The 16,048-nt window shown below is 61.6% G+C and overlaps 1 protein-coding gene across 2 annotated transcripts in view; it reads right to left on the bottom strand.

The window, feature by feature from the left end:
* The window catches only part of LOC117642088 (calcium/calmodulin-dependent protein kinase kinase 2), a 65,067-nt gene that overhangs the window by 32,296 nt on the left and 16,723 nt on the right, over positions 1–16,048 (bottom strand). For both annotated transcript variants that reach the window (XM_034379923.1, XM_034379924.1), the window contains exon 2: positions 14,388–14,577. The gene's annotated coding sequence lies outside the window, so the exon portion shown is untranslated. The remainder of the gene's footprint in view (positions 1–14,387; positions 14,578–16,048) is intronic.

Below are 16,048 nucleotides of genomic sequence, written 5' to 3'. Positions count from 1 at the left end.
GGGCTGCCCTGGCGGCCTGGCGTCCGGGGCGTGCCTCTTTTGGGTGGCGGCCGGGCCCGTGCCGTGGGGCGTGCCGGGGCGTGCCCCCCCGGGGGGCCCGCGAGGCGCTTCCCCGGGGACCTCGCCTCCACAAAAAAAACCCCCTCCTCTTCCTCCTCGACGCCTTGTTCGCCGGGGCCCCTTTCTTCGACCGTTTGCATGGCCGGGCGGGGGCGTCGGGGGCAGGGCCGCGAAGGGGGCTGGAACGCCAGCAGACTCATGCCGAGAGTCGTCTCCGTCGCTCTGTCTCACTCGCACCTGCACGGAGCGCCCCATGAGTGCGAGAGAGACAGGGCGACGAAGATGACTCTCGGAATCGCGCTGCAGGAGGGGGGGGGGCGGATCAGCGGCGCGATGGCCCGTCCGGGACTCGTCCCTCGTGAACAAGAAGTCTCTGTTTCTGGGTGTCTTCATCAAGGGCTGCCCGGCCGGCGGGGCAGCCTAGACGGCCATTCGGGGCGCGGTCCTTGGCGCGGCCTCGGAAATCCCCGCCCCGCCGGGCAGCGCCGGGCAACGCCGATGCCGCGGATTAAAACAGGGGATGAGGCAAAACGCTGCAAGAAGACCTCGGCGTCGATTGGGAGGCTTCGGCTGCAGGGCGTCTGGGCGTCGGGGCTCCGAGGCGGGGAGCGCCCGTCGAGTCGAGGATAGGCAACACCGTGCACGGGCGCGCGGCGGGCGGCCCGAGCGGCATTACCATTACCATTAAGGGCTAGACCAGGGCGGGGCGCTCGCCTCGGCTCGCCCGGTCACGTCGCCGCCGTCGCCCAGCAGCGCCACGCCACTGTGTTGTTGTTGTTGCTGCCAGTCTCGACTCTCGCCCTCTTTGTGTTGTTGTTTCTTTTAAATCTCTTCTAGGAGAGAGCGCGCGGACGTCGACGTCACGCTGCGGCTCGGCGTCGCCCCCCTGAAGGCCCCCCCGGACCCGGAGGACCTGGAGGACCGGGAGCGCGAGTTTCGTTTTAAAAAATGCAAGGCGCGCTGGGGGCCGGGCCCCCGGGCCCCGGCAGCCCCGGCCCGGCAGGCCCCACTCGAGGAGCGACTGGATTACGAGTCGCGAACAAGAACAAGAGCAAGAGCGAGGAGGAGGAGCAGGCGGGACACGCGGCCAGCTCGTCAGCGGCGCCCGGAAGCCGCCAAATGAAAAGCAAGCAGAAATTCCATTTTTCTAGATTAAGTTTCTCTCTGCGCTGGCGGCACGGCGCGCCAGCTGGCCTGCAGGCTGGTGGCGAGCAGCGCTGTCGTCGCTCTGTCTCTCTCGCACTCGCGGGGCGTCCCGTAGGGGTGCGAGGGAGACGGAGCGGCCGCAGCCTCGTTGCACGCGGCGAGGTCCTGGAGTCCTGGCCAAGGATCCCCGCTCCGGGAGGGGCGCGGCAGAACGCCGCCCGTCGCCCCTCCGCGATGGGGCAGCCCTGCTAACCCGTGGGTTAAACTGGTTATTCCGTTTTGCTTCCTCCGGCGGAGACGTTTCCTCTCAGGTTTCCCTTTTTTACCCAATCGGCGGCGTTCCCCTCAGGTGGGGCTGCTTGAGCTGCAGTCCATTGATGCCCAAATTTACCCCAGACCGACCCCCTTTTTTTCCCTTTCCCCCCTTTTTTCTCTCAGTTCACTGCTGCTGCCACTGCACGTTTGCCCGGAGGGGGAGCGGGCCTGAAGGGAGGGCTACTTGACAGCCTTTTCTATTTCATTACAAGACGGCCCACCCCTCCAGGCCTCCGGGCCTCCGGGCCCGCCAACTTTCGGCAGCGCGGCGCATCCAACTTCCGGCAGTTTGACGAAGCCTTCGATGCACTTTGCCTTTTCGGCGGACGAGAGCGGGCGGGTCCGTCGCTCCGTCGCGCCCGCGCTGCTCTGGCGGCAAAGTTCCGTCCCGGCCGCCCGTCGGACCGTCCGCAGGTCAAGGAGTCGCCATTTGTTTATTCATGGCCCGTCCCGCCGTCCCGCATTCCGGAAGTCCTTCGCTGTCTCTCTCGCACGCGCGGGGCGTACCGCACAGGTGCGAGAGAGACAGAGCGACGGAATGACTTTCGGAACCAGCCCGCCGCTGGCCGGGCTCTTGGTTGGCGGACTTTAACCGCGGTGCAGCCCTCGAGAGGTACACGACGTGGGCAGGCACTGCCGGCTCTGCCGGGCAGCACACTGGAAGGGCCGAACGGACGGAGGGCCGAAGAGGGCTGACCGAAGAGTCCATCAAATCCAGCCATCCGCCGACGGCCCGACGGCGCAGAGGGTCGGCCAAACATAGTACCAGTTCGGAGCTCGAAGGGCCCAAAGGGCACCGGCCAAACCGCCAGCCTGATGAAAAACTTGGCAGAAAAAGAGGGGGTGGGAAGAGGCGGGACTAAGGGCCCTCTTCTCACGTTTTCCAACCTTTCACATTATTTTCGTAAAATATAAAATTTGTTCCCATTGAGGACTGGGAGTGCCTTGTGACACGCGGCCCATTAAGTGGCGCGCAGCGATGGATGAGGGCTCGCCTTCAAATAAGCCAAGTGGATCCCGACAAGTCGGGGGAGGGGGTAATCTATTGGTCAGCCGTAATGGAGGAATGCTGCGGGGAAGGGGGCACCGGGGGGCACCGGGGGGCCTCGGCGTGGTGCCACGTGCTCTATAAATCAAGAGCCCCCCCCCCCCCTGCCGGCCCGCCCCTGCTCCCAGTGGCGTCGCCCCCTTACCTCGACAGGTGCCCAGGATGGGCAGACCATCAGGGGCACGACTGCATCAAACCGACACAGGTGTGCCATGCGTGTGTGTGTGTGTCCTGCCGCCGTGTCCGCGTGTGTCCCGTTTGTGGGGTTGGTGGGCATTTAGGGCAAAAAATAAAAAATAAGCGCTCCGACTGGAAGTTGCTCCAACAACGGCAAAGCGCGGCGGTGCAGTCGGCGTCGCCACTAACCTCGGTCTCGGTCTCGGCCGCCACCGCGCGGCCCGGGCAGCCAACCGGGGCCCGGCCACCCGGCCATGATATTTACCCACAAAACTTTGTTCCGCTTCGCGCGCTAACCTCATTGCCAACCAACAGCGGGAGGAACAGTCTCTCTCTCTCACTCTCTCTCACTCACCCCCATTTTGGCCGCCTCCACAGGTCGTGTGGCCCACTGTGCGGCGGTACACTGAGAGATAGCCTCGTGTGAGAGTGTACCTTACAGCAGGGCCGGGGGCGCCGGGGGTCAGTCGGCCCTCGAATCAGAGCCCAGCCCTCACGGGGGCGTATAAATCATCCTTGCAGAAGGGGCGTGATCACCAGGGCGGGGCGGGGCGGGGCGATGCGGGGCGGGGAGCGAAAGGTCAGCCAACCGAGGGAATCAATGGCCTAGAGGAAGGCGCGGTGGGGGCGGCGAGGGCGGCGAGAAGGGTTCGTCAGCATGCGCGTCGGTCGGCCAGTTTTATTTGCGACAACCCGTGTACTGCTGCTTCCACGCGACGCCGCCACGCCGCCACGCGCCCCTCGGGCTGATAAGGCCTTATCGGGCCGCCCTCTCGAACCGGCCGGGCCAGCGCGCGTGCCGAGCCGCCCAAAGGCCAGGCCCAGGCCCGCAGCGAACCACGGCCCGCACCATCACGACGACCACCCGTCCATTTTTCAGCAGTCACCGCGCGCCAGCGGCGAGCAGCCAGCAGCGGGCAGCGTGGCGGGAGAATATAGCGATTAGGAAGCGGGGCGTCAGGGGCACAGCCCGGCACAGCGCCATTGGGGCGGCGAGGCATTCCAAGCGCCCGCCGTGCGTGCGTGTGTGTGTGTGTGTGTGTGTGTGTTGGTGCCGTAATGGGGTCATGGTGTGACCAGGCCACGGCAAAGGCCCCGGCGTCGGCACGTCTACGTCAGGGGCGCCTAACCCGGACCGCAACGGCCACGGCGCCTCACGCCCGCCCGGCCCAACAAGGCCCCGCCCCGCCCCGCCCCGCCCCGTCCCGCCACCGCCGCCACGCGCTGGCTGGGGCTGGGGGAGGTCGGGGTCGGCCTCGGCGACGGCAACGGGGGCGGCGAGGCGGCAAAACTTTGACAATATTCCGGCCACCACTTTGCCCGCAGACTTTGCGTGCGTGCGTGTGTGTATGTGAGCGCTCGCGCTTGTGTGTGTGAGAGCGCACCCGCTGTGTGTGTGTTTGTCCGCGCGCGAGTGCGTGTGTTTGTGTTGGACTGTCGAGAAGACCAGCATGATCCCCCGTCCCCAGTGTACCGTATCGGCCTGTCCGCTTGTCTCGTAATCCTTGGCACACACACACACACACGTGCACACACACGCACACGCGCGCGCGCGTCTTTTAGGGCCCGGCCACTATTAGCCTAGCAGTATCGCCGCTACGTCGCTTATCGTCCATAGACCCACGCCAGTCCACCCACGCCACCCACACCGCCTAGCCCGGCCTAGCCCGTCACCCCAGCAGACTGATTCCGAGAGTCCTTTCCGTCGCCCTGTCTCTCTCGCACCCCATGGGACGCCCCACGAGTGCGAGAGAGACGGAGCGATACGAACGACTCTCGCGGCATGAGTCTGGAGGCCGGGCCAGGGCGGGCCGACGCGAGGCGCGAGACGCGCGGCGAGACGAGATGAGACGCGACGCGGCACAAAACGTTTTGCTTCATCTGCATCGTGTCGTCGCCATTTCCATTTCCGGCCTATTTACATTTCAGAACAGCGGCAGTGGTGCGCAAGAAGCAGAGGGAGGAGGAGGCGGGGAGGAGGAGAGGAAGAAGGAGACGGAGGAGGAGAAGAAGAAGAAGGAGGACAGAGGGTGTCGGGCCGGGCATCTGCGCTAACCAATGAGTCCCTTCCGAGGCCCCATTGGGCGTCCCTGCAGGCCGATTCCGAACTCATGTCTTCGCTCTGTCGCCCTCGCACCGCGCCGCCCCGTGGCTGTCCGTGCGTGGCGGTGCGTGCCCGTGGGGGTGCGAGAGAGACAATGCGCTCCCACTCCGAATGACGGGTCCCTATTATTCCCCGGCGCCGCCCAATCGACCGCCACACGCTGTGCCGCAAACCTATTATTGCATATGCCAGGCCACGCCGCGCCACGCCGCGCCACGCCGCGCCACGCCACGCCACGACAATGGACGACATATTATTCCCAGCCGCGCGATGTGCCAGCAGCCAGCCGGCCAGGCAGGCAGGCAGGCAGGCAGGCCGACAGGCAGACAGGCATTGCATCCCTTTCCCCCTCGGGGGAAGCGCGCCCGCGCGCGCGGTGCGTTCTCGAGCGACGCAGCCCGCCACAGGGAGGCAGAGAGAGTGAGACAGAGAGAGGGAGGGGGGGGGGGGGGGGTGCCAGAGGTGGGATAACTTTACCTCTCTCTTCGGCCGCGGCCGCGCCGCCGCCAAAAACCTTACAACTCCCACCCTGCCCCGCCCCGCCCCCGCTACAAAGGGAACAGGCGTTCTGTTTGCGGAGAAGCGCCCGGGGGAACGGGTTTAAAGAGCGGGGGGTGGGGGGGGGGGTCCAGGAAGGGAACGCCCATTGACTTGCCATTGACGCCGCGCAGATTGGGGCACCAAAGGGCCGAAAAAGGGGCTTCGGAACGGGGAGGGGGACGCGCGGAGACCAGAACGCAGAAAGTCGAGTATAAACGGCCAGAACAGAACAGACTGGACGGCGGGGCAATGAAATGCCTTGCGTGGCATGAGGCGTGAAAGCAGCACTGTATTGGATTGGATACAAGTTGTTCCTTTCTTTTTGGCCACGCGGCGAACTCCATCCCGCTATTCGGATATTCCCCGTGCCGAACAACAATTCCCCTATCATAACACTCATCTAAAATTTAGGGAGGCCGAGGGAAGCGCCGCCGCGCCGGCCGACGTTATGAATTTCCAACTTTCGGTTCTGGTTAATGTAACGCCCGTCTAAAAATACGGCCGCTCCTCCTTCCTGGTCTTATCGGAAAGAGTGCGGAGGGGGCGCGCTGAATTTTTCATCGCAGTCACTCTCTAAGTCGGACGTCGCGCCGAGGCTAGAGACACTCTCTCTGGCAAGCAGCGCCTTAGCAGCGCCTTGGCTCATCTGAGCGTCTCTTTATTTTTCCAACAACGCGCACCTTGTGGGCGCCTTCCTGTCGCGAACGGGCGCTGCAATCCCCAGGAGGGGAAATAATAATAATAAATAACATAAACAAATAAAATAGAGAAGCGCCGCGGGATTGGAGAGTGTGCCAACATAACTTGTTTCTTTTTCGCCCGCGGAAAGAAAGGGGCCCCGCGAAGCACGAAAAATGGGTTTTAAAATGCGGCGCCGCCGCGACAGCTACCTGCCGATAAGCAGCCAAAGCGTGACTGCCAGTTAAAGCAACACTGTAAAAAAGAAAAATCTTGGATATCCGTAAAGATATTGGTGGGAAAAAAGTTGCCTCCGTTCTTCGCGGAAAATTCCAAAACTGCCACTTTCTAATACATATAGCATAACTTCCGGGCGGGTAAAGTTTTTGTTAAAATCCAGTGTTGTGAAATTTTCGACGGAGTAGGGCCGCGTGCCGCGTTCGGGATGGCAGCCGCCAGAGCGGCGCCCTAGCAGCCCTTGTTCCTTCAATTCAAGCCAATTGCAGCGCCCTCCAGCGCGCAGGGCGCACCGCGGAGCCGCTGGGCCGCAGCCAGGGCCCCACATTCTCAGCCAACTTCTCAATCTCAGCCACTTTCGGGGCGGATATAGTTGCGTCTGGGGCTCCCTTAGGTGCTCTACAGCGGTGCGCACCTCACAAGGTTTTCGTCTTTTTTTCCCCCTTTCCTTTCGTCGAAATAACGCGGTGACACAAAGAGGCCTCAAATCGACCCGCGATGCGCGATGCGACCCTCGCGAAGGCAAAGACTCGAGTTGCGGCCGAGCGCAGGATAAGTTCACCTCGGAGAAGAGAGAGAAGGGGGTGGGGTCGTAGAGGAAGACGGACGAGGAGCGAGCGAAGGTGAAATGGATTTGTGTTTGAAATACACGAGGGTGCTGCAGTGGTAAATGATCGCGCCCCGGCCGTGCTGCAGGTAGTCGGGCTGGCAGGCCGCTGCCGCGTGCCGCCGCGCCGCCGCTCCGCCCAGATAAATTCGGCGAGGAGGGACGGGGCGCGGCGGCGCGGCTGGCGCGGGCCGTCCAGGGCCGCGAGTCCTTATTGCGCTGGAAACCCCGCGGATCCACCTGGGGAGGGAGGGAGGGAGAAGACGGGGCTTACACCCTACCGGCAGAGAGAGAGAAAAGATGGGGCTTCCGGTGCGTTATAACGCCCCGTGCACGGGCTGGGGCGGGCTGGAGGTCGCGGGGACTAAGCCAGTCGGATGTATAGCGAAGCCGCGCGCGAAATGCACAAAAAAAAAACAAAGAGAGCAGAAAAGAAAACTAGGAGGCAAAGGGGGAAAAAGATGAAGGCGCTAGCAAAAGCACCTGTGAATGGAGTGCTGGAGGGGAGGCGGCACGCGTAGCGCGGCACAGAATGAAGCAAACCGATGCGTTTGGGGAAAACATCTGTTTATGCCGCAACACACGGCTTTCAAAAAATCACCAAAGGGAAAAAAGAAGGGGCCTTGCTCGCAGTGGAGTCAAAATCGTGGTTAGTTTCTGCGAATTTACCCATAGCAGCTCTTTTCTCATTTAACTCCGTATTTATTCGTTCTGATCAAAATAATGCGTTGGATCTTTAGTGTGATTTTTTTGTTCAACTTTATCCCCCGGCAGGCCTCCAGCATCTCCGTGATGCCTGCCTCCCGGCCGGCAGCGCGGCTGGGAAAGCATTTCGCACAGCCTTATATCGAGCCCGCCTCTCTTACTCTAGGCCTGCCGGCGCGCGCGCCTGTCGGTGCACTGGGTATCGCGTGCTTCGCGTGCAAGTGCCTTTGCCTTTCCGGACCGATCTCCATCTCTCAAGGCTGAGAGTCAGTGGCGCAGCCCGCGCACCCCGGGCAGCCCGGACGGGGAACTGTATCGGCGGTATCGGCCGGGGAGGGGAAAGAGAGGGGGGGGAGGAAAAACACCTGCCTGCGACAAGGGACCCGGGGTCTACACGCTACGGCCGACAAAAAACAGACTTTAATATTTAAAACAATAAAACCTTAAGATATTTTTAGCATTTCCCCCATTTCTTTACTTGTTTCTTGTCGAAAGGCACGGCAATGACGCCGTGTGGATATTCCCAGCAGCCGACGACGTGGTGCCAACCCAAGCAGCTTACGGGCGCCGCCGCGTCGCCGCGCGCGGATTCAAAAGGGGATCAAGGCGTTTCGTGACACACATACACACACACACACACACACACACACACACACACGCACACACATCCGCAATCACACGTGCGGCTTGTTTGTCGGCGGCAAGACACGAGGTTCGTGCCACCCCTCAAAGTCTATCAAAGCATCTTAAACTTTGTGGCCGTGCAAAGTAGACTGCTGCTTCGCTCCGCAACAACAAGAACAACAAAAGTTGATGTTTGTTTCGCTGGAGGACACGTCTGGCCGCTAACGAACTCGCAACATAAATAGGACTCTCACTCCAGCGCGAGTCAAGGAGGATGCCCCGGGCCACCCTTGCAGGGCTGCCGGCGAGGCTGCCAACGAAGCGAAACAAAAACAAAATGATAATCGCCGCGCCACACGTGACTGTAGTTTCTTGCTGTTTTTGTTTTGTTTGTTTATTTTGTGTGTTTGTCTCCGGGCAGGGGGGGGGGGGCTCATTCAGCGAGGACAGAGAAACTGCCCAGGCAAAGTCGGGCGAATTACCTCCATAACTCAAAGCGCTGCAGTAAACGCAGTCAACTAAACCGACATTTGACTTTAATAAAACAATCAGAATAATAAAAAATAATTCGTTTTGAGTCATACGCTGTTTGGGTTGTTTACGTTACAGCAGCAGAAATATATAAAAGCGAGCCAATGCGATTGTTTTGCTCCGTACAGTCGTTTCCCCGAAGGAGATTGCTACTAAAAACTGAAACGAAAGACGAAAGAAATAATAAGATGAGGGGGACAGCGATCTCTTCGTATTGTTCTTCTTCGGGAGTTGCGCGCCATCTATATATGTCCGCGCTGCGCAGCATGTTACAGTATACCGGCACGGCGGCCCACCTTCACGGCACTTTGGATCGACCACTCGGAATGAGACGGAAAACTTCGGGCCGGCCGGCCGTTCTTCACCTGCCGTGGGTAATTGCTCGGCTGGCCTGGCCTGGCCGTCATGGCTCCTCCCGTCGTATTTGCGACGGAAAGATTAAAACTCGAGGAGCCGGCAGCGGAATGGTTGTGCCGCCGTCCCATCGTGGCCCCATCGTGGCCCCATCGTGGCCCCAGGCTGGGCCCGGGGCTGGCCGTCGACCGGCGGGCCCTCCCCAGCGCGTAATTCACTTCATATCAATTCCCCAAAGTTTTCCCTTTCCAGGCTGGAATCGTGTTTTTCTCCCTCCCGCTCCTTTCACGGCTCCGCGCGACCTTCGCGGCCATGGCGGCAGCCAGCCCCGCGGCAGCACGGCCCCCATTCAAACCAAGGCTGGCGGGGCTGGCGGGGCTGGCAGCCATTGACGCGTCCGGAGCGGCGACGCGGTGACATGCCACTTGACGTGTCCGTCGTGTCATCTTTGTGGACCGCCCGGCCCGGCCAGGCCCGAGTCCTCGAACCGCCACATTTCTATCGCCCCGGAGCACGGCGTTGTCGCGATGGAGGGTCGGCTTGTTCGACAACACATCCCTGGACTGCTCCGGCCGAGGACCCTGGCGCTGTCCGTCCGTCTGCCCGCCCTGGGCCCGGGACGCCGCCGATGGGGTAGTGACCGCCACCTCCTAGCTGGCCTCGACGGCGTGCCTCGACGGCGTGCCTCGACGGCGTGCTCTGGGCGTGCTCACCTGGACCGCAGGTACCGGGTCGTGGTGATCCGCGCCGTGTCGGCGGCCACGTCGTCGCGCCTCGTCGCGGCCCGGACGGTGCGGCCCGGGCGGTCCCGCGACACGCGGCGTGTTGTTGTCGTGCTCGCGATGCTCACGACGACGACGGCGAGGGCGTCGCGGCGCGCGGCGTCTCTGCCATGCGATGCTCGCGGCCCGGCGCACGCGGTGGCACTGAGGGGCGCGCCCGGCCCGCCACCAACCCCGCCCTGCCCCCCGCCCCGCCCCGCCCCACCACCCCACGGGGAGGGGGCGCCCGCTCGCGGCGCTGCTATGTTTATGAGACGGACAAGGTGCGGGTCTGTGTGGCCCTGCGCACGTGCCCACACACACGTACACACACAAACATACACACACACACGTGGCGACACATCGCGTCCGCCTGACACTGACAGCTACCTTTACAGCCACCCGCCCGTCGAAAACACGACCAAACGCGAGTCCTCCAACCCTCGGCAGGCGAGTACGAAGTACGACACACATTTCCCGCGTTTTCGTCATCACTTTGCCGCCATTTCGAGATGGGTTCGCCCCGCCCGGCCCCGCCCCAGCGTGCGGGCCACTGGGCCACAGCCGCAGGGCCCCGCTTCAAACGGCGACCTGGCGACAAATCCGGCAGCGGTGCGGCGTAGCGCCCGTGCGCGCGGCTGCTCTCCTGCGGACCGATTCCGAGAGTCGTTTCCGTCGCTCTGTCTCTCTGGCACCAATACGGCACGCTCCATGAGTGCGAGAGAGACAGAGCGACGAACGCGACTCTCGGAATCGGTCCGCTGCGGCGGCATCACCATTACTCGATGAGAGTTCCGAGTCGTGGCGAGTCGAGCCCAAAGGCAAGCGAGAGTGGAGAGCATTGCTGTGATGTGACCCGACCAGCCAGGGCGCGCAAGTCCAGTTTCGTTTCCTCTCCGGCCTGAAAAGGGCCATCCCTTTCCCGCAAACGCGCAAACGGGAGTACTGGCTCTACCTAGCTGTACCTGTGACGCGTGCGCGCTCAGAGCGCTCAGACGACTATACTGCCTAATTCCCCGCCCAGCCCAATCTTGACTTATTCGGGCGACGCGTAGGCAGTACTAGACTCATTCCGAGAGTCGCTTCTGTCGCTCTGTCTCTCTCTCTTGCACCCATACGGGACGCTCCATGAGTGCGAGAGAGACAGAGCGACGGCTGGCCGAGGCGACAAGCCATCCGCCCCATCCGCCTCGTCAGTGGCTGTTTGTTGCCTTCCATTGGCATTGTGTCGGCTAAGTCGGCTACCCCCTGCCGCCAGCCAGCCAGCCAGCCAGCCCTGTCTCACAGCCTTCGCCTCGACTCACCATCAATACGTTATTGACAGACAAGTAAGGAGCCAGGCTAAGCTGCTCGGATGAATGGTCTTGGTCAGTGACGGGGACCTGTTGCCTAGCAACGGGGAGGCCGCGCGCAGCCGCACCAGCGCAACGGCGCAGGGTCTTCTTCTTTTCCTCGTAGTCTTCGTAGTCGTCGTCGTCGTCGTCGTTGTTGTTGTTGTTGGGCGCCTCGGGCCCCGGGCAGCCAAATGATGGGCAAACTGGTGGTGCTCCCGGCGGGGTGCAGGTCCACGTTGTTCGTCGTTGTGCTTTCTGTTTTCTGTGCTGTTCACACTCTTCCTTGCAGCGATCCCCGCAGAAGTAGTTAGCAACCGTCCACAATCTAGAGGGCCGCGGAGAGGGCAAACACCATCCGCTCCTCCAGGGCCTCCGTGTTGACAGTGCCTCGCCATTATTTCCGACAGTGTCCCGACGAGCCAAGTGCCGCCCGAGGAGCGCCGAGAGAGAGGAGCGCAGAAAGGGAAAGTGGAAGAAATATTTGCACGAATGTCATTTCGGGTGGCGGCGCCAGCGCGGTGGTTGCTCGTCGCGCCCCCGTGTTTGGCCGGGAGTGAGTGGGCGGCGCGACGCTGCGTCTCTCTCGCACCTCCACGGCCAAGTCTGCGGCCCGTGGGTGCGACAGAGACAGAGCGACGAAACGACCCTCCAGCGACACGGCCGCGAACACGGCCGGGACAATTAGACGGCGTGGCTGATCCCGAAGCGCTCTCTGCGTCGCTGCTCCGGAGGTCGGATACCGAAACCCGGCGAGGGAAACCGGAGCGGCGCGCGCCTCGCCAGGACGTCAGTGCGTCAAAACGTAAGCCGGCGAGACAAGGCGGCGGGAAGCAGTTACAGAGAGCCCCACTAATGGCACCGGCACTGCCACGCCACTGCCGGCACGGAGGAATTTCGGCCGTAGAGTTTGGCCGGGTCTTAACTAGTTTAGTAAAGGAGCCCGCTGACTCGCCGGCCTGTCAGGCAATCCACCCAACTGCAGCTCCGTGCTTCCTCGCTCCGGAACCGCCGGAGAGGCGCAAGGCCGCGGTTCCGGAGCGAGGCACCGCGACACTGCCAAGCCGTGGCCTCCGTGCGCCCGGCGGGTAGGCCACTCAACGCACACCCCACGGCCGCACTCGGCAGAACCATTGCCATTAAGGGCTAGACCAGCGCCCGCGGTGCGTGCCCCGATCTGATAGAGACTTCGGTGGCTGCTCGCTTCCCGACGTGCAGCACCCTTCAGAGCCCCGCCCGCCCTGCAGCGCGTGGCCCTGTGACCCTAAGGACCTTATGGCCCTTGTGACCCGGCGGCCCTAGTGGCCCTTGTGACCCCGTGGCCCTTGCTGGGCGTCGGTGCGTGTGGCGCCGCGGCCAGGACCGGGCCCCGCAGGCAGGCAGGCAGTGCTGGCAGCCAGGAGGCTGAGGCGTGACGCTCTCTTTGAGCCGTGGCGGCCACCCCTCTCGAGACAGGGAAGGAGAAGGACTTGTGTTGGAGCGCCCTCACTCCGGCAGGCGGGCGGCGAGGCCCGGCGGGGCCTCCCCACGCCTCGCCCACGCCCCCCGAGCGCACCCCTCAAGTTAGTGCACACCTGGGGCTCTGCCGGGCCGACCCTAGCTGCCCCGCACAAGACCCGTTTAGGGATAGCCGTTCGGACCGATGGCACCAGCGACCGACCCTCCACATTCCTGCAAAATCGGCACAAAACGCCGAAACGACTTTCCCTGCCGCGTGACCCGGGTTCAAATACCATCACCTGGCTTTTTTTTTGTTTCCGGGCGCTTCTCATACCGTTCCTTTGAGAGGCAGCGGACCCATCATTCTAGAGCCGTTCTTCTATCGCTACTCCCGCCGCGCCTAAGCCTCATTTGCATGCAAATAGCCAAACCCCGTCTTGCATAACGCCTACAGCTGCCCTAATTTTTTTTCGTCCCGCCTTTTCTTTGCGTGACTGTACTGGATTTTCCACACGGTGTCCTCGGCCGCGCGTCATCCCAGTCTGTTCACGTCCCTGCCTCGGCACTGCCTCGCCACTGCCTCCTGCCGCCCCGACGCCTTCGTCGCCTTCTGGACGCGCGTGTCCCAGAGCCGCAAATGCCGACGCCGGGACGCCGGGACGCCACTCGGCGCCTATCTTCCCACCCACGTGGCACTTGAATTCGAGATATCGAATTCGACCGCTGGTTCTCAGCAGCAAACGTGAGATCCACGCACTTTCTTTTGGCGCCTCACGCGCTCGGCTTACGGCGTGCCGAACGACCCCAGGCCCCCAGGGCCAACTCGCTTTATGGGTCGTAGCGGATAATCCGGGTCATCCATGTTGTCGCGTCTCAGCGAATCAGGTAGACCTGTGTGTGTGTGTGCGTGTGTAGGCGTGTTTGCTCTGCGGCCAAGGCGGCCCTCCGTTGATTAATTGGCAGGAAAATAAAACAGCCCCCCTTCCACCGTCCCGCGCTCCTGAGGCTTTACTGGGGCACAGCTGCCGTGTCAACTGTCGTGTAAACGTGAAAATTTTAATTCCAGCCCAACTTTACGGACAGTGCTGTTCGCGGCGAAAAACAAAAGGAAATTTAGCTAAGTAGCAAGCTCTCCTCGGACCTCCGCTCGCTGTCGAAGCCAGCAGCGGCGTTGTCCGGGCCAGCGCTGTGTCTCTTTTTTTACTGCCGACATGTGGGTGGCAGTTCGTCGCTGGTGCTGCTGGAGACTCTATACTACTGGCACGACCCCTTTTCTAGGATCGGGGCCGCACCATGCCCAGAGGCGATTGCAGCCCTTGCAAAGTACAGCTTTCGTAAGGGCGTAGCGAACCTCTCGAAGAACTGAAGCCCTCGAAGCTCTGAGTAGTAAGAAGGCCTCATTGTTGCTGCCGCCATTTTGGGAGCCCATTGTTCATGTCCTCAGGGCTCCCTCCAACGCACTTCCAGCCCAAGAGACTGCATTAGCCTAACTCTGCCCGAGGTGTCGGACAAGATGGCGTGGCCCTCGGGGTAGGTTGGCGCACTCAAGGGCAAGCAATCATCATAGCCCCAAAATGGCGGCTGGCACAATGGGCGTCCCTTACTACTGGCCGAGAGAGTCTCATGCGTCACGCTGCTCTGGCGCCCCTTTCCGCTGCTGCGGACGGACGCATCGCTAGACGCATTGCTGGCCGGCGTGTTGGGGGAAGGGAATGGGAATGGGACTCACCTTGGTATGTCGGCGATTTTGGGCGCGCGGCTGGTCCTCGCCTTGCCCGTCCTCGCCGGGTCCCGGCTGGGGTCCTTGGCGAGGTCCTTGCCGAGCTCCTTGGCGGGGCTGGGCGTTGGCGCAGGGCAGCGCTGTTTGGCGGTGGCCTCCGCGCCGCTCGGACCCTTGGAACCCCACAGGCAGGCAGCCGCTGCAACAACACAATCACGTGACAATACTGCCAAATGCTAATCACCCCGCCACCGGAAGCAAACAGGAGAAAAACATTTCGTGTACACCTGGCGGTGTCCGTCCGGGTCCGGTGGCGGGACCGGTCGAAGCCTTTAGGTCGGTCCCCTCCCCTCCCACCCCGCCCAGGCCCAGGCCCAGGCACCCTGGCCCAATCCCCGGGCCCACAGATCAAAGAAAGACTCGACACCCCACTACGCGCCCCACGCGCACGCGCCCCCGTCAAAGCAAGCCACACTGGGCCGAATTTACAAAGGGCGGATCATGGCCGCAGTTCTTGGCCTCCTCGCTGGGGCTGGGGGACAGCTCACGAACCTCCCAAGGACGTGCGGCATCGCTATGTGACGCTGGGGAAATTCAGAGGTTCAAATCCAAGTTCAAATCCCAACCATAAATCATGGAAGCATTTCATGAAACGGGGGAACACTTTTAGAGGAGTTTTCTTTTGTGAAGCCCAAGTGAAGCATCTTTGCAGAGGGAAGGTCCTTGATGTGCTGCCCTGGGGGGGAGGGGGGGATTGTCGCTGCGAGTGGCGGAGCGGGTGGAGCTCGCGGTGAGGTCAAGGAGGCACTACGACGACCCAGCACCAACCGGGGCTCAAGCCGGGGCAAGCCGGGGCGCGAGCCCACGAGAGAATCCCGGAGCTGAGACTGAGAGGGAATGCAGATATCATCTCGCCAAACTGCTGCGCTGGAAGCACTCTAACCCCTTGAAGAGGAGAGATCAGCGCTGCAGGGAAACGAGTGAGAATCAGTCCGCAGAAATACAGCAGCAATCCAATTTTGGAAAATTGTACTTCCTTATAGAGGGTTCCTATAGCAGTGGTTCTCAACCTTAGGGTCGCGACCCCACGTGGGGTCGCGAAAAAATTTTAAGGGGTCGCGGCGAGGTAGCTGGGGTCGTGTTTTGGGCCGATTTTAAGCAGCCACTGCGTCTGATCCGAGGCGGGCATTTTGCTCCCTCAACCGGCAATTGGTCTTTGAACCTTCCTTTAGCATTCATTTGTTACGGAGTGTGATTATCAGTCTTAGTTTGGGAGCAGTATTGTCTCAAAGTTTACCAAAACGGTCAGAAATGTCTTTGAAAAATCGTGTTTTGGGCCGATTTTAAGCAGCCACTGCGTCTGATCCGAGGCGGTATTTCATCCTCCTTCAACAGGCAATTGGTCTTTGGACCTTCCTTTAGCATGCCTTTGTTACGGAGTGTGATTATCGGTCTTAGTTTGGGAGCAGTATTGTCTCAAAGTTGGCCGAAACGCTCAGAAATGTCTTTGAAAAATCGTTGTGCCTGTTTTGGTCAGCTTTGAGACAATACTGCTCCCAAACTAAGACTGATAATCGCATTCCGTAACAGAGGCATGCTAAAGGAAGGTCCAAGGAACAATTGCCCGTTGAGGGAGCAAAATGCCCGCCTTGGATCAGACGCAGTGGCTG

This window comes from Thrips palmi, unplaced genomic scaffold (genome assembly GCF_012932325.1).
Source record: "Thrips palmi isolate BJ-2018 unplaced genomic scaffold, TpBJ-2018v1 HiC_scaffold_16, whole genome shotgun sequence".
NCBI lineage: Eukaryota > Metazoa > Arthropoda > Insecta > Thysanoptera > Thripidae > Thrips > Thrips palmi.
Note: the sequence above shows the minus strand (reverse complement) of the source record. Positions and strands in the feature narration are given on the sequence as shown.